General features: G+C 43.8%; 1 protein-coding gene across 1 annotated transcript in view; it reads left to right on the top strand.

The window, feature by feature from the left end:
- Positions 1–27,433, top strand: part of LOC126273249 (whirlin-like) — a 509,290-nt gene that overhangs the window by 435,041 nt on the left and 46,816 nt on the right. The gene's annotated exons all lie outside the window — the stretch shown is intronic.

The raw sequence follows: 27,433 nt of genomic DNA, 5'->3' as shown, positions 1-27,433 counted from the left end.
TTCAGTTGGACTATGCTTGAGCCGGCCGTTGTGGCCGAGCGGTTCTAGGTGCTTCAGTCTGGAACTTTGCGACCGCTACGGTCGCTGGTTTGAATCCTGCCTCGGGCATGGATCTGTGTGATGTCCTAAGGTTAGTTAGGTTTAAGTAGTTCTAAGTTCTAGAGAACTGATGACCTCACATGTTGAGTCCCATAGTGCTCAGAGCCATTTGAACCATTTGACTATGAAGGAGCCAGGGCATGTTCAAACATGCTGAGGAACACATAGGACTGGTCACTCTCAGTGACACAGGGCTTGTCAGGGGCCTATTCGTAAAATAAGATAACTTACTAATGAATAAACCCTTATGATTAAGACATCCTTTAATTAAAATTATTAACAACTCTTTAGTTGATTTACCTGCACCAACAAATATTTCATTTTGATGAAATTTTGGGTCCCTACTAGGTTTGGGCGTCTTCGGGCTTCATTTTCAAATGGCACCAGATGTAGTCATTGCTGCCTTGCAACCATGTGGAAAAGTGCTCAACCACGTAGTCAAAATATGGAACATGTTCACACAGTATCTGGCCCTTAGCAGGGACACTAAGATACGATGGAGCTAACAAATGCCATTATATATCAACAATGGTGGCTGCCGAGCAGTAATAATGTATGACAGCCACAAACAAGTTCCAGATGTGGCCAGGAGTGCCACGACACCTCATGTAGCTCCCGCTGGGCGATCAGTCGCAGTCATATGGCCATGACCCTCTCCCCCTCAGTTAGGCTGCGGTGGTGAGGCCAGTAACTTCGGCAGACAGAGGGCAGACTCTCTCTCCTGAGTCGTCATGTTCCACACACCAAAGACAGATCTGAACAATAATAAGTGGCCGAGCAACAGCTGGACGCTGTTCAATAGCAGCCATTGATTGCCCCATTTTTCGATATGATGGACATAGATGCTAAGTTTGTGCTGAACTCTCCTTCCCTTTAGGACAGGGATGTGATGGCAACCCACCACCGACATTCCGATTCTGAGGCACATGTCCGCAAGCAACACGTGCCGTGGAAACATAAGAAGTGACGGGTCGAACACCCTCCAATGACTGTGTTTCGTGAACGTCAGCCATGTAAGATGAAATGAAATGTCGTTGTGGCGAGGGCCTCCCGACGGGTTGACCTCGTCGCTTGGTGCAAGGCTTTGAGGTGACGCCACTTCGGCGACTGGCGCGTCGATGAGGGTGAAATGATGATGATGAAGACGACACAGGCCGGCCGCGGTGGTCTCGCGGTTCTAGGTGCGCAGTCCGGAACCGTGCGACTGCTACGGTCGCAGGTTCGAATCCTGCCTCAGGCATGGATGTGTGTGATGTCCTTAGGTTAGTTAGGTTTAAGTAGTTCTAAGTTCTAGGGGACTAATAACCACAGCAGTTGAGTCCCATAGTGCTCAGAGCCATTTGAACCATTTGAACCAAGACGATACAAACACCAAGTCCCAGAAAATCTCCAACCCAGCCGAGAATCCAACCTGGATCCTTCGGCATGAAAAGCCGGCGCTCTGTCGACTGAGCTACGGTGGCGGACAGCCGAGGGCACCACAACACTCCGCGGGTTCAGAGGGCGTGGCACCTGACACCCCACTCACAGCCACGTCTCTTCCCCGCAAGCTGACCCCCACCCCCCACAGCCAACACAATGCTGATGTCTTCCCCGACTTAGTGATGCGCCATCATGGGCAATACCTCCCTACAACTATTGCCCACTCATACCTCATGGAAAGAAGCTTCGATGTCGATGGCCAAAGATTAAAAGCATGAGGGGGTCCCCTACGTTATGCAGGAACAACGACCGCAATAGTGACGCAGGCACCTGTAGCGTCCTTGGTTACTAATGAAAATGTCGGTGATCCTAGTTCTGAAACCCACCACCGCTTAAATTTTCATTAATAATCAGCATTCGTGGCCGAAGACTTACGCCATAAGCAGACACCCTCATTCTGCCAACGGCCTTTTCAAAGAGGGCGGAGAAGTGGACACAGTTTGAGGGCATTCTCTTGTCCTTTGCGTGGTTCAAAACAATGACTCTGAGCACTATGGGAATTAAGTTATAAGGTCATCAGTCCCCTAGAACTTAGAACTACTTAAACCTAACTAACCTAAGGAAATCAACACATCCATGCCCGAGGCAGGATTCGAACCTGCGACCGTAGAGGTCGCGCGATTCCAGACTGTAGCGCCTAGAACCGCTCGGCCACCCATGCCGGCTGTCCTTTGCGTGGGAACCTGCCCATGAGGCGGAAGAATTAGCAATTATCAACGACATACATGTGCAGAAGGCAATGCGAACCGCTCCATTTAAAGAAACATAACGTGTATCAACACGACATGTGGCCTGTAACTGAAAAACTGCCAAGAAGCGCTCTCCATTGGCATAAGATTCCGGAATAGCCTCCCTTCCGGATCTCCGCGAAAGGACTGCCAAGGGCGGGGTGATCAGGAGAAAAAGATTGAATGACCAACGAATGTATAACGTTCTACGAGTAGGGTTGTGGAATTTCAGAAGCTTGAAGGTGCTAGGGAAGCTAGAAAACAACAGCGGAAAGTGTATACCGGGAAAAGGTTTCGTTATTAATAGGAAGGTAGGGTAAAGAGTGAGTTACTGTGAACAGTTCAGTCATAGGGTTGTTCTTTTGTCAGACTCGACAGTTCAGGTATAAATGCCGAAGTCGCAAGTTGAAGATGAAGAGATAGAGAAAGTGTATGAGGATATTGAAAGGGTAATAGAGTACATAAAGGGAATGAAAATCTAATACTCATGGGGGACTGGAATGCAGAAATAGGGGAAGGAGTGAAGAACAGGTTACGGGATTACAGGAGAATATGGCTTTGGGACAAGGAGTGAGAGAGGAGAAAGTCTAATTGAGTTCTGAAAGAAAATTTCAGCTACTAATAGCAAATACTTTGGTCAAGAATCACACGAGGAAAAGACAGGAGATACCGGGAAATTTCAGTTAGATTAAATTATGGTGAGACAGAGATTCCGAAATTAGATACTGGAGTGTAAGGCGTACTCAGGATCAGATACAGACTCAGACCACAATATAGTAGTGATGAAGAGCAGGCTGAATTTTAAGAGATTACTCAGGAAGAATCAGTAAGCAAAGAACGGAGTTACAGAAGTACTAAGGAATACGAGATACACTGGAAGTTATCTAAGGCTGTAGATACATCAATAAGGAATAGCTGAGTAGGCAGTACAGTTGAAGAGGAATGAACATACCTTTAAAAAAAAGCATTCACGGAAGTTGGAAAGAAAAACATAGGTGCAAACAAGGTAACTGCGAAGAAATCACGGGTTATGTAAGAAACACTTCAGTTGATCGATGAAAAATGGGATTACAAAAATATTCAGGGAAATTTAGGAATACACAAATACAAGTCACTGAGAAACGAAATGAAAAGGAAGTGCAGAGAAGCTAAGACGAAATGACTGTATGAAAAATGTGACGAAATCGAAAAAGGAATGATTGTCGGAAGGACTGATTCAGCATATAGGAAAGTCAAAATAACCTTCTGTGAAATTAAAAGCAAGTGTGGTAATATTAGGAGTGCAACTGGAATCCCACTGTTAAATACAGAACAGTGAACGGATAGGTGGAAAGAGTACACTGAAGACATTTATGAGGGGAAAGATTTATCTGATGTGATAGAAGAAGAAATAGGAGTCGATTTAGAAGAGATGGGGGATCTAGTATTAGAAGAACGTTGGAGGTCTTAGGGATACATAACATCCCATCAGAATTTCTAAAATGATTGGGGAAGTGGCAACAAAACAACCATTAATGTTGCTGTGTACAATATATGAGTCTAGTGACATACCACCGGACTTCCGGAAAAATATCATCCACACAATTCCGAAGAGCTGACATGTGCGAGAATTATTGAACAATCAACTTAACAGCTCATGCATCCAAGTTGCTGAAAGAATAATACGCGGAAGAATTGAAAAGACAACGATGTGTTAAATGACGAACAGTTCGGCTTTACAAAAGGTAAAGGCACCAGAGAGGCAATTCTGACGTTAAGGTTGACAGTGGAAGCAAGACTAAAGAAACATCAAGACACGTTCACAGGATCTGTCAATCTAGAAAAAATGTCCCACAGTGTAAAATGGTGCAAGATGTTAGAATTTTTAAGGAAAATAGGGGTAAGCTATCTGTAGAGACGGGTAATACACAGTATGTTCAAGAACCGAGAGGGAATAGTAAGAGTGGACGACTAAGAACAAAATATTCCTATTAAAAAAGGTGTACGACAGGTATGTAGTCTTTCGCCCCTACTGGACAATCTGTACACCGAAGAAGCAATGATGGAAATAAAAGAAAGTTTCAGGAGAGGAATTAAAATTCAAGGCCAAAGAGTATCAATGATGACACGGCTATCCTGAGTGGAAGTGAAGAAGAATTATATGATCTGCTGAATCGAATGAACAGTCTAATGAGTTCAGAATATGGATTGAAAGTAAGTCGAAGAAAGACGAAAGTAATGAGAAGTAGCAGAAATGAGGACTTAATATCAGGGCTGATGGTCACGAAGTAGATGAAATTAAGGAATTCTACTACCTATGCAGCAAAATAAGCAATGATGGATAGAACAAGGAGGACATCAAAAGCGGACCAGCGGTGGCAAAAGACCGTTCCTGGCCAGGAGACGTGTACTAGTATCTAACATAATCCTTGATTCGAGGACACGGTATTCTTTGTTAGTGAAAAATGGACTGTGTGAAAACCGGAAATGAAGAGAATCGAAGCATTTGAGACTTGGTGCTACAGATGAATGTTAAAAATTAGGTGGATTGATAAGCTAAGGATTGAGGAGGTTTTGTGCAGAATCGGAAAGGAAAGGAATATGTGGAAAGCTCTGACAAGGAAAAGGGACAAGATAATGGGACGTCTGTTAAGACACCAGGGACTGACTTCCATGGTATTAGAGGAAGCTGTAAAGGGCAAAATCTGTAAAAGAAGACAGAGACTGAAATACGTCCAGCAAATAGTTCAGGACGTAGGTTGCAAGTGCTACTCTGAGATGAAGAGGCTCACACAAGAAAGGCATTCGGGGCGGGCCTCATCAAGCCAGTCAGATGACTGATGACTCTAAATTAAAAAAAGGCAGCAGCTGTTGTACCACAGCTCGCGGGCTGCCTTTCCACCTCAGTGGCAGATGGTGAACTTTCACAGAGGAGGCAAAATTAAGGTATGTCGAATTGCGACCATCAATGACAACAACGTATACACGCACCCTATCTTATAGTTATTACAGGATACGTTAAACGCAGCAGACATCGATGTAGGGTTTCTCCAAGAGATCAGCACAGCAGCCTTCCATGATATGTATGGTTATAGTGTATGTATGTCCCACACTTCACCCAGCAGTAGCAGTGTCACGATACTCCTTGAGAAGGACCATATGCTGATGTGCTCTACCTCCCCAGTGCTAGAAGAAGGGCGCTCACAGTGCTTGAGTTCCAATTAATAGTGTCTATGCTCTGTCTAGTTCGTTTCCACACACCGATAAGACTGCAAGCGGTTCTTCACGAAAATGTGGCTCCTCCTTTTCAGGGCACACATGACATCTTTAACAGCGTACTGGCCCCAAAGGACCAGCTCTTCCGCGACATTCTCTGTGCACTGAACTATAGAGTCTTGCTCGGGACCTTGGACTGGTGTATACTTGGGAACGTCTAAAATGAGTTGGTCCCAGGTTCACCCATCATACGAGGCATTCATCATTCATACAGGCTCATTTATAGGATATATGTCTCTCGTCACCTCACATCCGCCTTGCGAGATGTAGAGGTGCGGCCAACTGCCTCAACGGACCATACTGCCTAAGTGGTGTCACCCTCCCCACCGTGGCTGCCGCCTTTATGGCGGAAGTTACTGAGAATGAAATGCTTGACGTCATCATAAAAGGCGAGACCCATAGATCACTAGACTTGGAAGGAGTCCCTTTAGAGTTTCATCGAACGTTCCAGTATTTACTCCCACCGCATTGGCGAGCCATCTGTCAAGACCTGTTGTCCCCAGGGACGTCAATTCCCGCTACCTTTGTTGAGGGGGTGATCGCCCCATCCCAAAACCGGAAGGTGGAGCACGGTTTCAGGTTTATCGTTCTGTAACATTCCTCAATTCTGACATGAAAATATTCACCCGCCTCTTGGCAGCAAAAATCCTTCGGACGCTATATAGTGTCAGGTCATATGACCATGCATTTTTAGTGGAGCCATACAGTATCCAAGCTGTTTTGAGCAGATATTTCTATATGAAAGCCCTGGCGAAGATGGACAATTTACCGGGTGCTCTGGCATTCCTAGACTTTAACCAAGCCGTCGATCGGGTCGGGCAAATTACTTGATGCACTCTCTCCTGAACATGGGGTATTCCTTCGAGGAACGATCTTCAAAGTCCTGGTCAATAGCCAACTCATGCGCCCCATTCCCATTGCACGGCCGGCCGGAATGGCCGAGCGGTTCTAGGCGCCACAGTCTGGAACCTCGTTACCGTTCTGGTCGCAGGTTCCAATCCTGCCTTGGGCATGGATGTGTGTGGTCCTTAGGTTAGTTAGGTTTACGTACCAGTAGTTCTACGTTTTAGGGGACTGATGACCTCAGAAGTTAAGTCCCATAGTGCTCAGAGCCATTTTGAACCCATTGCACGCTTGTGGCAGGAATGCCCGTTATCGACTGTGCTGTGTGCACTGGTGCTTCGATCTCAGTTATGCGGCATTCGTCAGAAGATAACAGTAATGATGCTCCATAGAACTACGTTTCAATAAATAGCCCACACCGGCGATCTGGTAATTCTGCTTTAGTGTACTGGACTGGCTACGTGTGTAGGGTATGGCCTCAGGCAACGACCTTAATGTTGAAGTTTCAGTCGCTACAAATATAGATGCAAGACTCATTCTGGCGTGTGTCGCTTCCCTCTGACAATGAAGTGGCTAGGCATCGAATTCACTACCGACATAAGGCGCGCAGTGTCCCTTAACCATAAACCCCTTCTGCATCCTGTTAGGTCTCTCACTGTCGACCAACGTCTGCGGCACATGGACATCATTCAATGAACAATCGTTGTCAGAGCTGATCTTGCTTCTCGTTTCCCTCATCTGGCCAAGGTCTTATCTTTGCCAATCATGATTCTGTAGCGATTGTTAGCACCCTTCGGATCTTCCGTCACCAACAACATATTATTCAAGGTCAATTACAGATGCCTCGCCGTCCCCATAATCGAAGGGACTCTGGATCCTTCATGTCAATGACAGGGCTGTGGCATTCTTCCTGAACACACAACTCAAGCTGTGGAGGGCTTGCCCGATACCCTCGTTATACCATTTTAGCCCATTTTCTGTCTAATCTTCCTATGTTTGTCTCGCCTTACGGCAACGCACTAATAAACAGCAATTGATTGGAGGTCCAAATGTTTTTCGTGGACTCCATCTGAACTTTACCTGTGATGTACAAGCAGTGTTTGGAGGTAGTACCTGGCTGGCACTTGCTGTTGTATGGGGCAATCAAGCAGATTATGGTGGCCTTGAAGCATTTCCAGATGCTAACATTTTGGCTTGGAAGACATGGAGTATTGCTGAGACTACAGGACTGTTGGCAAAGCAGCCTTATGGTACTCTTGTTCCAAGCATGCCATTTGTTTTGACTACGAGAAGGAAGAAGAAGTTAAATGCTGATGAGTACCCCTTTATTTGGGCGAAAGTTGGCAATGGCAATTGTAAAATAAAGATCAACGCTGATTGTATGATTTATAATAGACAATAAACTCTGTTCTGTCCTTTCCTTATCTCTTCTCCTTATCTCCCTTTTTTTATTAAAAAAATCTACTCACTTTTTGTTTTGGTGGCCGTGCCGCTCTTGGTTGCACTCTAGTTTTACTAGGCCCGTGTTGCAGAAAAATTGGTTCCCGGTCGCGGCAGTCGTGACTCCAAGGGGATCGACGTCATAGAAACGAAACATCCCCACGTCCGATGGAAGGCCGTGTAAAAACGATGTGAACGGACCTGTACGATACTGATATTCAGTCTACGCATTACACAACGGTCAGTTGTAAACAGGTGACACAGTCAAGGTAACACTGGATCAAAATGGCAGACACATCCATTTGCACTGCTTGCAAAACACCGGGCACAGATGCACGTCGACTTTGTTGTCGAGAGGCCTACTTTCTCCAAGTGACGCTAGCACATATCAATCCACAGGCCCACTTTCTCCCAGACAGTACCTACTACCCTCGTGCGGAAGCCAACACAGTCGCATGAATCAAAGGACACGCAGTTCATTACCTATTTCTTTATGGTACCAAAAATGTCTTGGATTTCTGGAATTACTTGCAAGAAAGGCGTACCAAAATTGCTCGCAACTCGAAGGATCAGCAGTTCATCTCACAGTCGCTAAGCAGTGTTTTCCGCGACCCTATGTGCACGTGGAGCGTCGTGGATAGGTGACAACATCCGCGCATGAACCGAAGACTCATACCATGCAGAACCACACATTGAGAAACTAATACATCTTTCCGTGAAGACGTACTCGCGAAAGTTCGCCATCTGCCTGATGCGCAATGTGACACAGGGATCTCTAAGGGCCGCAGGCTTTCTGCCCCCCCCCCCCCCCCCCCGTTCTTTTCCCGCCCCTTACTTCCCTGAAAAGGCTTTCATTGTTTATTTAGTTTTTCGCTATTGGAAAAAAGAGGAAAACCTTATTTCTGTGATTTCAATGTGCTTTACCATTCCTTATTTCCCAAAGTCAGTCCCACCTATAAAGCTGCGGGGACATCGTGGCCAGACCTCGAGATCTGACCCCTGCTTCTCTGTCACCAAACCCATAGCTACAGTAAAAAAAAAAAAAAGTAGAGAGAGAGAGAGAGAGAGAGAGAGAGAGAGAGAGAGAGAGGAAACTGGTAAAGTGCGAGCTCGGAGATCGTAAGGTTGCGGTATCGAATACCGTTCAGACACCGGAATTTTTCAGTCTGCCTTTATGCAAGACTTCATCTGTCATTCATGTGAAGATATGCCAGGAATGAAACGGGGTTGAGATTCCATAGTTAAACTTTAGTTCCCTTTACGCCTTTACGACCAATAGGGTAGGTTGCGAGCGTGAAGTCGCCGAAGTGGTGTCCAAATGAAAGAACTTGCAAACAGGCGGTCGAACATCCCTCTTGAGTCATCCAGCCAATCACAGTACCTTTTAACTGTCTCGTAAAACTTTGAACCTCGATCTCTCGATAACTCTTGAAAAGTGCATTGTACTACAGTGTACTACAATCGTGCGAAAGACTAACTAAACGGGCGATCACTTGAGTATGGGCGTCCCTTGTAAGGAGCCTAATTAACTGCAAAATAAGTGTCAAGAGGTATTAAGGACATTACAGGAAACCACGTATTCATAAGAAATGTGAATATTTCAACGACTGCAAATAGGATGATAGGCTTGGTAATTGTTGCATGTGCACTGATGAGCCAAAAAATTATGTCGTCCTGCTTCATAAAATACTGCACCGATCCGTTGACGGGGGTTCCGCAAGTCCTTGGTAGGTTTCCAAAGGTATGTAGCACCATATGGTTTCGAACAAGTCCCGCGCCATATGCGCGTAACACCACCAGGCAGTGTTATGAAGTTTTGGTTCATCAGGGTATAGCTGTCACCTTTCCGCAGCATGCAGCATACAGAAAACAGGTAGCGCTGCAGTAAGAGTGCATCTGCACAGCCGTTGTATGCGATCCACAGACATTTGAACATATCAATTTCCGGTGTACCCCAAGGACGTGTCACAGGACTGTTACTATTTACAACACATATAAATGATCTAATAGAAAGCGTCGGATGCTCTCTAAGGCTGTTCGCAGATGATACGGTTGTCTGTAACAAAACACCAACGCCAGAAGACAGTAACAATTTGCAGACTGACCTCCAGAGAACTGATGAATGGTGCAGACTCCAGCTGTTGACCCTGAAAGTAAATAAATGTAACATATTGTGTATAGGAAAAGAAATCCACTACTGTATAGCGACACTATTCATGACAAACCGCTGGAAATAGTATCTGCCGTAAAATATCTAGGGGATACCATCTTAAGTGGAAAGACCATATAAAACAAGTGGTGGGAAAAGCATATGACAGACTTAAATCCATAGTAAGAATCTTAAGGAAATGTAACACATCCACGAAGGAGGTGGCTTATAAGGCGCTTGGTCGACCTATTCTTGAGTATTGTTTATCTCTCTGGGATCCCTGGCAAACAGGACTGATAGAAGAGATAGAGTGTCCGTCGAAGGCAGGCATGTTTCGTCACGGGATCGTTTAATCGGCACGAGAGCGTTACAGAAAAATGGTTCAAATGGATCTGAGCGCTATGGGACTTAACATCTGTGGTCATCAGTCCCCTAGAACTCAGAACTACTTAAACCTAACTAACCTAAGGACATCACACACATCCATGTCCGAGGCAGGATTCGAACCTGCGACCGTAGCAGTCGCGCGGCTCCGGACTGAGCGCCTAGAACCGCTAGACCACCGCGGCTGGCAGCGTTACAGAGATGCACAACGGACACCATTGGCACACGTTACAGGAGATGCGTTGTTCCTCACAGATTTGTTACTGAAATTTCGAGAGAGCACTTTCCAGGAAGAGTCGGATAACGTATTACGTCCCCCTGGAAACACCTCGCGTAACGACCATGAGGAAAAAATTCAAGATATTAGAGCCAATACAGAAAAGCCTTACCCACAATTATTCTTCGCACGAGCTATTCGCGAGTGGAACAGCTTTGGAGGGCTCAGTTAGTGGTACAAAACGTACCCTCCAACACATACCATTAGGGGGCTTGCGAAGTATGCTGTAGATGTAATATGGACAACGCCACTGAGTCGGAGGGGACACAGTGCCAGGTAGCAGACTAACGCTCAGTGGGATAAACATCCACATTTACACTGAGAGACAAAGCATTATTACCACTGCCACTCTCGAAATACACACATCAAAGAAAGGATTGCACCACCTCGGTTCCGAGGGTTCAGGGACTGTACAGATAATTGGAATAGAGATCAACACAAACATTTCCACCCTTTTTATTGCTCATGAAAACCCCACATTGCATGTTGTACCACCATGCAGCGAGATCTTCAGCGGTGGTGGTCCAGATTGCTGCACACACCGGTACCTCTAACCCCCAACAGCACGCCCACTTGCATTGATGCATGCCTGTATTCATCATGGCATACTATCCACAAGTTCATCAAGGCACTGTTGGTCCAGATTGTCCCACTCCCCTCAGTGGCGATTCGGCGTAGATCCCTCAGAGTGGTTGGTGGGTCACGTCATCCATAAACAACCCTTTTCAATCCATCCCACGTATGTTCGATAGGGTTCATGTCTGGAGAAACTGCTGGTTAGTCGAAAGATGTCATTATCCTGAACGAAATCATTCACAAGATGTGCAAGATGGGGGCGCACATTGTCGTTCATGAAGACGAATGCCTCGCCAATATGCTGCCGATATGGTTGCACTATTGGTTGGAGGATGGCTTTCACGTATCATACAGCCGTTACGGCGCCTTCCACGACCACCAGCGGCGTACGTCGCCCCCACCTAATGCCACCCCAAAACAGCAGGGAACCTCCACCTTGCTGCACTCGCTGGACAATGTGTCTAAAGCGTTCAGCCTCACCGGATTACCTCCAAACATGTCTCCGACGATTGTCTGGTTGAAGGCACATGTGACACTCATCGGTGAAGAGAACATGATGCCAATCCTGAGCGGTCCATTCCGCATGTTGTAGGGCCCATCTGTACCGCACTGTATGGAGTCGTGGTTGCAAAGGTGGATCTTGCCATGGACGTCAGGAGTGAAGTTGCGCATATTGCAGCCTATTGCGCACAGTCTGATTCGTAACACGACTTCCTGTGGCTGCACGAAAGGCATTATTCAACATTGTGGCGTTGCTGACAGGGTTTCGGTAATTCGTAGATAGCGGTCATCCACTTCAATAGCAGCCCTTAAGCGGCCTGCGTCAGGCATGTCATCGACAGTACCTGTTTCTCTGTTCCTCCTCCATGTCCGAACAAAATCACTTTGGTTCACTCCGAGACGCTTGGACACTTCCCTTCTTGAGAACCCTTCCTGGCACAAAGTAACAATGCGGTCGCAATCGAACCGCGGTACTGACCGTCTAGGCATGGTTGAACTACAGACAACCTGAGCTCTGTACCTTCTTCCTGGTCGAATGACTGGAACTGATCGGTTGTCGGACCCCCTACGTCTAATGGGGGCTGCTCCTGCATAGTTGTTTACAACTTGGGGCTGGTTTAGTGACGCCTCTGAACAGTCAAAGGGACTGTGTCTGTGATGCAATGTCCACGGTCAACGTCTATCTTCCGGAGTTCTGCGAACCGGAGTGATGTAAAACTTTTTTTGTTGTGTGTAGGATACCGCCTGGTAACGTTGCTACTACGCGGCACTGTACAGAAAGTATACTGCGACAAAAAATTAAAGGAACACTTCCTTTCCCTCTATTGCAACACAGAATTTTGAAATTTGGCTCAAAGGTGCCTACAGTCTTCCTCTGTAACGGTGCAAAAGCATGGCGCCATCCAACTTCACCATCGGGCTCAGTTGCGCTTCAAACAGCAAGAGATCAGTAATTCATGACATGTGTAAGGTGGATAAATGACAATAAATCATTACAAAATTTCACCACTGCGATGGATGTCAGAACCGCGACGCCCAGGGAAACATTTCAGACACATCGTCACTTGGAATCGCCAGAAAAAGACCTCAGGAAGTGCGTCAGTAACCCACCTCTACCTTTGGGGCGTTCATTGACGTAAACTTAAGAGTCGAAAATAATATTTTTCAGTACGGCGTGCAACAGAACGACGTTCTTGCTAACTTTTGATACTGCTCACGCCCCCGAGAGCAGTTTAATCTTTCTCTGAGTAGGTCGTTGTGGTGCTTTCTCAGCCGTCCTGTTTCCGCCCTCCTCTGGTGCGATCACTGATGGGACAGGGGTGGGGGGTGGGGAAAGGGAGTAATTGGTGCAACGTGCACGAATCAAATGGCAACGCGTCCCTCTAGTACCCATAACATTCATTAAGTACTTTAAAAAGGTATTGGTACAGGGACAACGCTAGACCATTTCCTACACACATGCACGCAGTCAACTCCTTCGACACCTCTCAGGTCCCACATTCCCACAAGCGGTCGCTAGAGCGCCAGCTTAAAGCCATTCTGTTGACCAGTTCGAAGGTTTGCCCGCTCGCAGTGCCTGGGAGTCGGTCTCTATAAGGCTCACGTTTAAAGTGCTCTGGCTGACGTTCACATTGCATCTAATGGTTTTGAACGGTCCCTAGTCACTCCTTCCTGTGGTCTCACTACATTTCAGAGGGGTAAGATTACGTTCAGTGGGGTCGTAGCTCCACGATGTCCTTAGAGAAGGGGTGGAGCATATCGAGGGTGTCAGCAGTTTCAAAAGTTGTCAAGAATTTCGTTCTGTTGCACATCACACAGCAAACTGCGAATTGTGTGTAAACAATGCCCCACGGATGGTTTCATTAATGACCTTTAGGCCACCTCATGAGGCCTTTACGTGTCGATTCAAAGTGGCGATGAGTCTGAAATATTTTCTTTCGCCACCCATAAGAAGCCTGCGTGATTTCACTTCTGGGCATCTCGGTTCTGCCCTCCATCACAGAGGAGTCAGGAGAAAGTTTAATACATCTGTAAAGTGGAAGGGTGTTATGTCCTTCTCATAGTGTGGCACGAGCACCGTGTCGCTCCGCAGAATTTTGGTGAAATTTGGTGCCAATTTGATAATATTAACCCACCTTACACATGACATGAACTTCTGAGCTCTGGCGTTTTTTCGCAGTGTGGATACCTCGCTGTTTGAAGCCCTGCCGAGTCCTACGGTGAAGTAGCAGGGCGCCACGCTTTTGTACAGAGGAAGCTTGTAGGGACTTTTGAGCTAAATTTCGATCTTCTGCGTCGCAATGGGGGAAAATGACAGGTTTTAAAAAAATTCACCCTGTAATTATTTTGCGTAGCTTACATAAACGAAGCGGAAACGAACGGACAAACACTAGCAGTGTTTCGGGCCACTATTGGAAAAATCTACTGGCATAACCGGCTTTGACACAGGGCAGGTTGTTATGAAGGAATGAATGTCGTGTGACTAGGGCCTCCCGTCGGGTAGACCGTTCCCTGGGAGCAAGTATTTTGATTTGACGTCACTTTGGTGAATTGCGCGTCTATGGGGATGAAATGATGATGCTGCTGATGAGGAGGAGGACAACACAACACCCAGTCCCTGAGCTAAGAAATTCTCCGACCCAGCCAGGAATCGAACCCGAAATAAGCAATCCCTAAATCGCGCAAGAGGAAGGGCGGAATGGCTCCTCCGAAAGATTACAGCAGAATTCCTTGTCCTTCCTTCCTCAAGCACAAAGGGATTCAAATCCCTTAGATATTATTTATATTACTGAGGCCATTAACTAGTTTTTTGGGTATCTAGGATCTTTATTAGGTCAAGACCGTATGAACTGAGAAAACTTCTGCAACATTCCTTCCCAAAAAAATGTACTGATGTCTAGTGTGTTTCGCTAAACTTATTAATGGAGATAGCATTCTTATTCATAGTAATTTTGTTGTTTTGTGTCCGCTGGGGGTATATCGTCAAGAAACATTCACAAGTTCGCAAATCTCTTGGCGGTGAACATAAAATACAACTTTTTTTTTCATTTCTGTATAGCATGCAACCCTTAGCAATTCAACAAACTAGTGATAATCAAGTTAACAGTCTTAGTAACGTTAATAACATTGAAACTGTTTATATGCCTCGACACCTGAAGATGAAAATTAGTAGCTCGAAACGCTTCGCAAATAAAGGAAGGTTATGTGATTAATAACTATCAAATATTGCGACTGGTTGTAGTACATATACACAATCATTCCTATAACACAATCACGTATAACCACTCTTTCGCTAGGGCAAGTGATCACTTTTAAATCGTTCCTAGAACGTTTCATTGGAGTACTGAGTACTATGCAATGATCTAGAAGACATCTTTTGTAGTAGCTACTTTTTCTCTAATCTTTCAGGTCATGTGATTTTTTGCATTATCTCCAGTGTCAGTCAAACATGGCGCTGAAGCACGCAGTCCTTCGTACGCTTGTCGTATGTAACCGTTTCTGATGATAAACATATTAACACAAAAACAATGAAACCTCATGACTATTTAAAACCTAAACCACACGTAAACTGTTCGTCGTCGGTGCTACTAGTACGTGATTCTCACCCGTTATATAAATAGCCAGATAGTTCGTAAACATTACAGTATTTTCTAACTCTGATAAAATATTGGTTCTCTTTAATCACTTTTTCTTCGTTTGCCATGCTTATATAATTTATTTACCAGCTTCTTGTAAAAACAAATTATCTTCAAATGGCGCACAAAAAGACAAACATAATAAAGCAACTCGTTGCTGATAACAGAAGAATATGCTGAATAACTGCTAAAACTAACAGTCAGATACGCAAAAGAGGCTTTTAGCTTGTATCACCGTTGAGTACGAACATTAGAGGTTAAATCTAACAATTTTTTGAAGCTATAAGCTTATCAGTTCACCAAACAGTATAAAACAACCATAAAAACAGTGTTTTAAACAGTATATTTCTTTACTTCACCATTTGAGGAACCTTCAATAAAAAATATACACTAATTTAGTACTGAAATTTATATCACAAACGTCTTGTAACCAACAAAATAATAAAATTTTCTAGATAACTGCAACATAAAACCAGCTTGAGGAATAATTCTTTTCATCTCCATCTGTGTCACGTTTTCAGTCATTCAAACTGCACACCATGTGTTAGACGCTGAATTTTGTCTTATCACTTATTTACGCAACACTCACAGTAGCCTTGCATGTTTTTTCATTTTAGTCTTACGCTCTTTACCTTTTTTTTTTTTTACTTCAAAGAAATCAAGTTACACAACACTGCAGTTTTAGATTACAATTTCTCTGTATAAAGATCTTTCTGTAGGGCTTTATAACTTCAATTTTAAAGTCTATGTACTCTGTAGCAAACAATCCATTTGTATGCCTTTTGCCTGTAGAAAAGTAGAAAGATTCTAAGGATCTATCTTGAGTCCTAGTTTCCTTCTGAGATATGACGCTGTTCCATTGTGAGACTAAGAGAACAGCTCAATCACTGTAAAAATGATGTCAATATCAAGGGTGATCTGCTCTCTGTTTTCACACAGCATCCTACCACCTAACAGGTTTACATTTATCAGTCGTCTCACGTTGTTCTTTCAGATTTAGGTAACAAAATCTCTTCACCCACAAAAACGTAGGAATCAGGTAATTTAGATTTTTTTTATGGTAATGGGCCCGCGGAGAAGCCGTTTATGCTCCTAGTATAGTTCTACACAATTGTTCACTTGTCTGCTTGGAGGACAGGAAAACATCTTAGCATTGAAATCAATAATTCTGCAGAACTATGTCGCCGCGTCGCATGTGATTTGTTGAAAGTCTGCGCCCACTAATCACATTGTGGTTTTTCCCTCTTGGAGATCTAATAAACATGTCGAAGTTATAGAATGAAATTTTCACTCTACAGCGGAGTGTGCGCTGATATGAAACTTCCTGGCGGATTAAAACGGTGTGCCGGACCGAGATTCGAACTCGGGGCCTTTGCCTTTCGCGGGCAAGTGCTCTACCACCTGAGCTACCCAAGCACGACTCACGCCCCGTCCTCACAGCTTTAATTCCGCCAGTACTTCTTCTCCTACCTTCCACACTTGCCCGCGAAAGGCAATGGTCCCGAGTTCGAGTCTCGGTCCGGCACACCGTTTTAATCCGCCAGGATGTTTCATACCAGCGCACACTCCGCTGTAGAGTGAAATTTTCATTCTAGAAACATCCCTTACGCTGTGGCTAAACCATGTCTCCCCCATATCCTTTCTTCTAGGACTGCTAGTTATGCAAGGTTCCCAGGAGAGCTTCTGTGAAGTTATGAAGGTAGGAGACGAAGTACTGCCGGAATTAAAGCTGTGAGGACGGGGCGTGAGTCGTGCTTGGGTAGCTCAGTTGGTAGAGTACTTGCCCGCGAAAGGCAAAGGTCTCGAGTTCGAGTCTCGGTCCGGCACACCGTTTTAATACGTCAGGAAGTTTCATGTCAAAGTTCGTTTGCTACACGGAGAATTCTGAAGTGATATTTTTTTTCTATATGGACATGTCACAAAACACCGAAAATTTTAAGGTGGATAAATCGCTATATGATTATTATTATTTTTTCTGTTCCATTCAAAAAGAACGCTGATGATTCAAATCATTTTGACTACTGCCCATCGCGAGGTTGAATACCGTCCTGGTGTGGACACGACCCAGAAAAGGTTTATTTGGAGTGGTCAGAAACAGTCTGAAAAACTTGTAAGGGTGATATAGGGGATGTTGTGCTGAGAAATAGTTATTAAGAAAAAAAATTCGGTACGATGCGCCGTTTCCGAGCTATTTAGCATTGATAATAGACAACCATGCCGTTGCGCGCTAATTCAAGTACTTGCAGGCGCTAAATTACGATACTGCGGACATCTGCGGGTCCGTGCCTTACCACTTGTTTAAATGCTGATTACCAGATAAAATGGCAATGAAGATGAGTAGGACACCCACACCTTGGAGGGGGGGGGGAAGGTTGAATGTGTGAAAATCTTCAATTATCTGGGTAGCAACATATCACGCTATGGAAGTTCCAAACTAGAAGTCTTAAACAGAAGGATCTAGCTTCTTCCACCAACTACCAAATCTAATCTGGGACAAGTAAGTCCCTCAAAGAGAAAACAGACCATGTATAAAATTTACCTCCTGCCAGTCATAGTATATAGTCCAGAGGCCTGTGTCATAAATAAGAGAAAAGACAGTCAAATACAAGCATGTGAAATGAAGTTCCTTAGGTCAGCTCTGCAAAAAACTAGGAGAGAGAGAGTCGGGAATGATTATGTAAGAAGAGCCCTGCAGGTGATATTGACTACAGAGGAGAGAAAGAGTGCTTTTGAAATTGAAGTGGTTCGGTCATGTGAAGAGAATGCGCCCGAGACGAACTTCACGCTAGTATTTGGAGATGGAGGTACTAGGAAGAAGACCTATTGGGCGGCCTAGAAAGAGATGGACAGTCCAGGTTAAGAAAGATCTCAAGAGGAGATGTAGTGGAGAGGGAAAAGTTATACCAAGACAGAAACCAATGGAGACATATCATTCACGAAGTTCCTAACCGGCTCGCTGGAAGGAAATCCTGATGGTCATGATGACCAGATAAAATGTGCATTTTTTTGGGAGTGATAAATTTAAGCTAGGTAAGCAAAAGCTACGTTTGCTCAGTATGAGGAAAGCAAATGAAGAACAAGTTTGGCGATACGGTCTCTGGCGGATCATTTGAATTTTCGCGCGAAGCGACCTCATTGGCTAACTTAAATCCTGAATGAATCGGAAACGGCGCAACGTATCGATTTTTTATCCGAACAGTTATTTCTCAGCACAACATACCGTGCAACAGCCTTAAAAGCTCCTAAGACTGTTTCTCACCACCCTGTATAAGTGGAACAGAGACGAATCATTTCAGCGACGTCACAGGCCGCATATTGGGAAATCCACTGACACACGCAACTTCTACAAAAGAGCACACTGTTATGCACCGGCGCCCAGGAAGGAGCTGGTCGGAAACAACGAAGCACAGCCGCGAGCATTTATTAAAAATTGTTGAAGGACAGGATACAACGGAAAGGCGTCAAAGTGTTGGACGTCTCCAGCATCACAGAACGTTGAGATCTGAGTCTCGCCAGTTCTGTGAAGCAGCTTAGGCGGCGATCTGTGGCCGATCTGGCAGCGCAGTGCACTGCTGGCGCGGGCGCAAGTGTTTCGGAAGTTTGTCGAAGACGTGGCTCCATTTCAGCAAACAACCCCCATCGTGTTCCCATATTGACATTGTCAAATACGGTTACAGAAGGCAAATTATAATCAACATTGGACCGTGGGGCACCTGGTCGGATAAATCGCACTTGTTGCTACACTAGGGGATAGTCATGTCTGGATACAGTGTTATCCAAGCGAATTGCTGCGCCACGGGCGCAGACCGGTGGTGGTAGTATAATGCTATCTACATGGGATCCCATGGGACCTGTGTTGGTTACCGAAGGCATTATGACTGCGGTGGATTACCTGAAGATTGTTGAGGGACCATCTGTGTCCATTTATGCTTCATCTCTTCCCTCCTTTCAGCAGGATAACTGCCCATGCTACTACGCCAGAATCATCGTACTGTGGTTTTAGGAATAGTTATCTAGTTATTTACATAATACATAGGTCATCTGAACACTTCTTTCATCCAAATGATGTGGATCGAGCCAGTTTACAGGACATGCATACATGATTCATGTTAACATTAATGAATACATTATTATTTCACTCCTACTCCTGCAGCTACGCTTAAAAACAATGATTTTTTTTTACTGGCTATCATTTTTAAGTGGAAACCGTCAGTGGAATAGAAAGAGGAATTATCCAGGAGAAACGATTTTAAGTTAGATTTAAAAAGTGCTTTGCTACCTGTAAGACATTTTATGTTAAAATGAGCTGCATATTGAACTCCTATCTGAGCCACTGACTAATAATGGGTAATGAAGGTCATGTTTCCTGCTACTGTTCTGGGCATGGACATCACTGTTCATCTCAAATTGTGATGTATTATTTGTGATGAATTTCAGTAGCGAATGTATGTATTGTGACAGCGCAATTAAAATGCCCACAACCCTGAAGAGGTACCTACGACATGTCCACGTGTGGACACCACATTACTTTGTGCAATGAATACTTTCTTTCTAAGTGACGAGTTACCCCAGAAAACTATTTTGTACGGCACTATTGAGTGGAAATATACAAAAAATATTACGAGGTTTACACGATAGTTTCCAAGATTAGCAAATTATACTAAGAGCAATAGTAACTGATTCTAATTGTTTCGGAAGCTCAGTAATATACTTCTTCCATTTCAAGTTATGATCATTTGGAGCTTTCTGCTCAATTTACTTATTCCTGCTCACGCGCTATGTCCATTTTTGGTATGACTTTATTTATTATACAGAACGGAATACAGTGCTTTTTCTTTCAAAACTTAGGGAGAGTCCATTTTCTGAGAACCACTTTATAATTCTTTGGAAAATGCCATTTATCATATCTTCTGTTGCTTTCTGTCTAATTTGATTTGTTATAACAGTAGTGTAGTATGAAATAAGTATAAGTTCTGCTTGTTGTAAGTTAAGTGGAAGGTCATTCCCATATAGAAGTGGACACAAGACTGAACCCTGTGACACATCGTTTGTAATTCTTTTCCTCACTCATTAAAACTTTCTACTCGTGCGACATTGTTTGAATTATTAAGCATGATCTTTTGCATTCTTTTTGTTAAGTAAGATTCAAAAAAGCTGTGCATATTACCGTAGATGAGTCTTTCTAGGAGAGGAACGTGATGTACACAGTCATGTAAGTAGCTAGTGAACTAGCGTTGATTTCTTGGCCACCAAATTCCCCTGATCTGTAGCCGGTGGAACACATCTAGGACGGTATCGGGTCCAGCTCCGCACACAGAAGCTTCTGGTCCATAATTTACGGGAATTGCCTGACTTTTGGGTATTCGTCTCGTGCACATACCTTCAAACACCTATGGCAGACTTGCCGAATCGATGCTACCCGAAATAGCTCCCCAAGGTGAGCCGATAGGCTGTTAAGCAGATCATAATGTTTTGGCTCATCATTGTACAAAAGGGGTAAATGTCAGCACATGTATGGCCTTCCAAATATGCTGACTGTTCACAATAATAAAAATAATCTTTAGTAGTATAAGCTAGATTGCCTATTTACTTCTCCACTGCATTTCTGACTTTGTATCGTCATGGCTTCCATATCTTAGGGGTATATCTCTGGCATCCAGTCCAAAAGTCTTTTCGCCGGAATATGTCTTAATGTAGAGAACGCTAACTTCGGAACCTGGGAGGGGAGCCATACTTGTTTAGTGCTTTTTGGAATCGGTTTCCCAGGCTTTTGTTGGATCCCGCCTTTCTCATAGGAAATCATGATACCCACACAGCTGAAATATCATAATAGTGTGACACTATATGGCGATGGAACTGCTCCCTTTTCTAAATATTAGATAACAGTTAATTCACTATATATGTCAGTAATGTTACATACAACAGGACAGACGGCAACACTGAATGTTTTTACGACGTAGACTAATAACAACGCAGCGTGTTCATAACGGAACAACTGACAGCAATAAAATACGTAGTGCAAGACACGAAATGTTCGCTATATGTACATTATCCGCCTTAATAAAAACATTTAATTACGTTTCAAGTCCGCGCACACCCAGTTGCGGAGTGAGATATTCTTTCTGGAATTATTTATGTTCGTTTAACTTGAACAATTTCGTGAGTCGAAACTAACTTCTTTATAAGAAATTTTGTTAAAATATAATTTGGTGACCTAAGAGAGTTTTTTGAGAATTTTATGGTAACTGCCAACAATTAATTATGCGAATAAAATGCTAGCTCTCTCTGAACGTGGGTAAGTTCAAAAAATTCCTAAAACAAACAGAAAGAATTGAATAACATTTAATTACAACATTATCGCTAAACGTTTCGAGCGCGTCGCGTAGTTTAAGTATTTATAGATAATACCAGGAGGCAAAATGAAATCAGACAGTCAATTAAGATCAGTAGTAGTGAAGGTGAATGAGAGACATCGTTTCACGAGTTCTAGGAATGCGCAGTGCACCTGCAAAGGAAATCAACTGAACTATCTGATCGGAAGTCCCAAACACTTGGCAGTGGACTTCAGTATGCGGCGTGGCCATCCTGAACTTTGCTGGTGACACTTCCAGTGACGTATCTGAACGTCTGTGCAGGAATGGCAGCCCATTGTGCCTCAAGCTCCGAAACTGAAGAAAGTAGTGGCGTTAAACGCATGGCTCTACAGCCAGATAGACGTTCTAACTGGTCCCAGAGGTGTTCCATTGGGATAAAATCAGGATTCTTGACAGACCCGTCTATTTCAGATAAGTTGTTGTCCACGGACAATTGTCTCATCCATCTTTTTTATGACAAGGTACATAGTGATGCCAATACAATCATCGTCTCCGAACTGTTCCCTTACTGTAGTCAGTACACAGTGCAATGTGTTCATATCCTTATGCAGTTAGCGTTTCCTTAAGTGCAGTAAGGAGACCACACTCTAACTACGAAAAACACCACTAGCCTGTATTTCACTCCTGGCACCACACATTATGGCAGGTAACGTTCTCCAGGTGTTCGAAAAACCCAAATCTTTGAATCGGATTGACAGAGGCTACAGCGTGAATCATGACTCCAAATCACTCTTTTCCAGTCATCCACTGTCGCTCTTTACAACATCGTTGACTACAGAAATGTTTGCTGATGAGGAGCTGCTCGATCATTGTACCCCATCATATGTCTTCTAGATGAAACACCCAATCGCATTAAACAACTCCACAATAATATAAGAACAGTTCACCCACAAATAAGATTGGCCATAGAAACATAAAATGACAAAATCTTAAATTTCCTTGATCTTACAATACACGAAGGCTACAACCAACAGTAGAATTCCATATTCAAGAAAGTCACAACCACCAGCACAGCCATTCACAAATAATCCAATTATCCGATTTGGCACAAACTAACTGGTTTCCAGGATATGCTGCACAGACTGAACAAAACTCGCTCAGTGAAGACAACTACAAAAATTAATTATAGACAATCAAACAAATAGCTATAGGGAATGGATATGATACAAACATTACAGAGAAACTGAATCACAAAATTAAAACAAAAATAAAGAGGACACCCAGCAGACAAAAACAAACAACCTGTCACCAACTTACAAAAATAGACACACACAACATAAGTACACATAACACAAGGACACAGAACACACACACAAGCACACATGAACAAGAAGCATGCCTAACAACAAGTAAATGGTATACTCTCAGTTACAACAACAAAGCAGCCTATAGAATAGGCAACATGTTCAGAAAACAAAGACTAAATCCAGCCTTCAGTACAGACAACTCAATACAGAGAAAACTAAGAGCAACCAACACAAGCACAGACAAACGCAACACGTCTGGTATTTACCAACTGACATGCCAAGACAGCATATCAATTTATATAGGACAGACAAGCTGAAGCTTTAATAGCAGATAAACACAACACAGAAGAATCCTAAAAAGTTCCAGCCGTCTTTCTGTATTTGCTGAACACCATATGGACATGAAACACATCCCAACAAATATCAACACTCATTACAAAATACTCAAGTGCAGCAACAGACCTCACAAAAACTAATAATTGCAGAATACTATCAAACCCAAAAAACCATAATTGAAGGAAAACAAGTAATAAATGAATATACAGTTCTCTACAACAGAACTCTGTTATCTGCCCTCAAAAAACTATCAGACAATACCAAACCATAACACCCGAAACGTCCCTCCCGAACACATACATTAAATAAAAATATATAAATAAGGTAGCAAAAAGTAATAATTAAACGAATAAAACTCACACCTACACACACACACACTCACACACACACACTCACTAAACGACACATATACACCATAAAGATTCAATACTCCCGCCCAGAAACCATTCAACTATTCATATAACTGCCATCTTGTTTCTGTTGTTTGAAAAACAGTGACATGAAAAGTTACTTTGTGCAGGCCTTTGAAGTGAAGATAATGGGGAAATCGGCAAAAGTAAGTGAAACATATCCTGTTAGTTAATGGTGGACATAATCATAATATACTGTGACCTAATTTTTCGCAGTAAATAACTGTTCTACATTAAGTTCTATATAGCTGCAGATGACAAACTGAAAAGCAGACCAACTGCATTAAAGTACATAAAATCCACAGCACGTGCGAATAAGATATACATACAAAATTTTGTCTGTTTTTCAAATATGTAAACACTGTCTTAAAGACTCAAATTTGTATGTGTACATGTAGTAAAAAGCATTTTTCTGTTTTATAGAAGACAAAAAAACTATTGATGATGTTGAAAATTCAACTGGTAGTACATTGGAATGTACGAGTGATTACTTCCGCTGATTTCATGCGATTTTTCACAATCAGCCTCCGCAGAGCTCGACGATTCTTGCTGGTCAGTATGTAAGTTCTGCCTGGTCTTGGTTTAGTTGCGCTTGTTCCTTCCAACATGGGCAGCTTTAGAATGGTTGAACTGTTTCGGATGAACTTGTTACTCAAGTGTCAAGTTCGAAGCCACTGAGGTTTCCGAACTGCCCCATTCTGATGATACTGCTGCTCTGCTGGCGACATAGTACTCTCCGCGTCCTTTTCTTTAATATTGCTGAGGCTCCCTCTCATGGCATCTAGCAGGCAAATCCGCAATACATAGGCGTATCTGGTCCTCTTGATGAGATAGTGTACAAGGTACTATACAAGTTTAAGTACACCGTTTGAAATCCCTAGCGGTCAGGCGTGACAATAGACTGCCCTTATAAACTGAAGCGCCAAAGAAACTGGTATAGGGATACGTATTCAAATACACGCATATATAAACAGGTAGAATACGACAATCCGGTCGGCAACTCCTATATATGACAGCAAGTGTTCGGCGCAGTTGTTTGATCGGTTACTGCTCCTACAATGGCAGGTTATCAACATTTAAATGAATCTGAAGGTGGTGATAAATTCGGCGCACGAGCGATGGGACACAGCATCTCCGTGGTAGCGATGGAATGGCGATTTTCCCGTAAGACCATTCCACGAGTGTACCGTGAATATCAGGAATCTGGTAATACATCAGATCTCCGACATCGTTTCGGCCGGAAAAAGATCCTGCAAGAACGGGGACCAACGACAACTGAAGGGAATCGTTCAACGTGACAGAAGTGCAACCCTTCCGCAAATTGCTGCAGATTTCAGTGCTGGGCCATCAACGAGTGCCAGTGTGAGAACCATTCAACGGAAATAATCGATATGGACATTCGGAGCCAAATGTCCACTCGTGTACCCTTGATGACTTCACAATACAATGTTTTACGCCTCGCATGGACCCGTCTATACCAACATTGAACTGTTGATGGCTGGACGGAAGAGTCTCGTTTCAAATTATATCTAGCGGATGGACATTTACGGGTGTGGAGACAACCTCATGAACCAATGGATCCTGCATGTCAGCGGGGGCCTGTTCAAGCTGGTGGATGGGACCCTGATACATGTAGATACCACTCTGACAGGTGACACGTACGTATGCATCCTGTCTGATCATCTGCATCCATTCACGTCCATTGTGCATTCCGACGGACTTGGGCAATTCCAGCCGGACAATGCACCCCACACGTTCAGAATTGCTACAGAGTGGCTCCAGGAATACTTTTCTGAGTTTAAACACTTCCGGTGTCCGCCAAACTCCCCAGACGTGCACATTATTGAGCTTATCTGGGATGCCAAGCAACGTGCTGTTCAGAAGAGATCTTCACCCTCTCATACTCTTACGGATTTATGGACAGCTCTGCAAGATTCATGGTTTCAGTTCCCTCCACTTCTGCCTGCTCGCGCGGGCCCTACACGACATTAGGCAGGTGTGCCACGTTTTTGGCTCTTCAGTGTACAGGTGTAACAGAAACCCTAGGGGGATCTAGAACGGGAATCTACGAAAGAAATACCATAAAGTTCTTACAGAGAGTAAATTTAGAGAACCTGTATTCGAAGACGAGAGTGTGGCCATTCTAAGACTAGCATCGTATATCTTGCTTAAGGCTAATGAGAATAAAATAAGAGATTAGACCAAAATAGAGGCATACAGATGTACCTTCGGCAAGTGAAAGGCATAGGACAGGGAATCGTTTCTGCAATTTGCATGTGCGTGTAGATGTTTCATCAATGGAAACATTAAGTGTACAGTGACTAACGAAAGCACCCAATTACTGCCAGTGATTATCTGCTAGGACTGACGAGATACTCCCGGCCGTATTAGACGGCAAAGATATGTCAGACACGTGTCCTTCAATTGCGAATCCCTTCCCTGAGGTGTTAAAGTGGAAGCTACGTGATGGAATAGGACCATGGCAGCTGCCTAAGTCCCAGCTTCATGGATCCACACTCACTCTCACTGCCAGGTCCTGAGTTCCTTCGCTATATGAAGGAATTCTCTTACTTTCACGACAACTTCTACCAGCGATTTAACATTTCTTTAGGGTGTTTCCCAGTTCCCTCGCAAAAGCGATTACTGTTTATGAAAGGCGTTACATGCTTAATGACTTGGACAGCACACGGTATCGTCGGCACCTCTGAAGGTTGAGGGGACAGTAGTATAAATGCCAGTAAGCTCCCTCACCACAAAGGTGTGAGGTATCTAGTGAAAGCAGGCTCTAATCTAGTCACACTCAGACTGGAAACGGTTGAACTGCTCCGTTGTAGACTGAGTGCCATGGGTTCAGGTAATGTTTACTCGCTCGATTTGGCATTGGCGGACTCCTGAGTGGGACCTACAGACTTCCAGACTTGCACGTAAGTACTTCCTCGAGTTGGCAGCAGTTAGAATGCCATACCTGGAATGGTAGGCACTACTGTGAGAACATCTCAATGCAACAAACCACGCCCTTAGGTTAGGAGAAGCCGCCTAAACAGTATGCACAGTCCCTTAGAATCGATTAGTGAGATAAACTATCACAAGGTACAAGAAAACTAACCTGTATAGGCATAGGTATGGAGTTTCCATCAATACTTTGTGTGTAGTTATGGAACTTTTTGTGGAAAATAAGAAATTACACAAAGTGCAATGTTTTGCATACTGTAGAGTACTACGTGTCGAGTAGGTTGATGAAAGTGGCTAATACCTGTCAACATACACAATATTCGTTCAGAAGAGCTAGAGTTATCACTAGGGTGATTTCTGGCTAACCAAGGTGGTGTTATAGGCCCTTTTCTGTTCCTTATCTACATAAACGATTTGGGAGACAATCTGAGCAGCCGTCTTTGGTTGTTTACAGATGACGCTGTCGTTTATAGACTAGTAAAGTCGCCAGAAGATCAAAACAAACTGCAAAACGGTTTAGAAAAGATATGTAAATGGGGCGGAAATTGGCAGTTCACCCTAAATAACGAAAAGTGTGAGGTCATCCACATGAGTACTAAAAGGAACTAAATAAAGACTGCCTTTAATGGCGGGACACTTAGAAAATCTAACAAACCTACTAAGGAGACACTACGCTTGTCCGTCCTCTTTCAGAATACTGCTGCGTGGTGTGGGATCCTTACCAGACAAGACTGACGGAGTGCAT

The sequence above is a fragment of the Schistocerca gregaria genome, chromosome 5, assembly GCF_023897955.1.
Source record: "Schistocerca gregaria isolate iqSchGreg1 chromosome 5, iqSchGreg1.2, whole genome shotgun sequence".
Taxonomy (NCBI): domain Eukaryota; kingdom Metazoa; phylum Arthropoda; class Insecta; order Orthoptera; family Acrididae; genus Schistocerca; species Schistocerca gregaria.
Note: the sequence above shows the minus strand (reverse complement) of the source record. Positions and strands in the feature narration are given on the sequence as shown.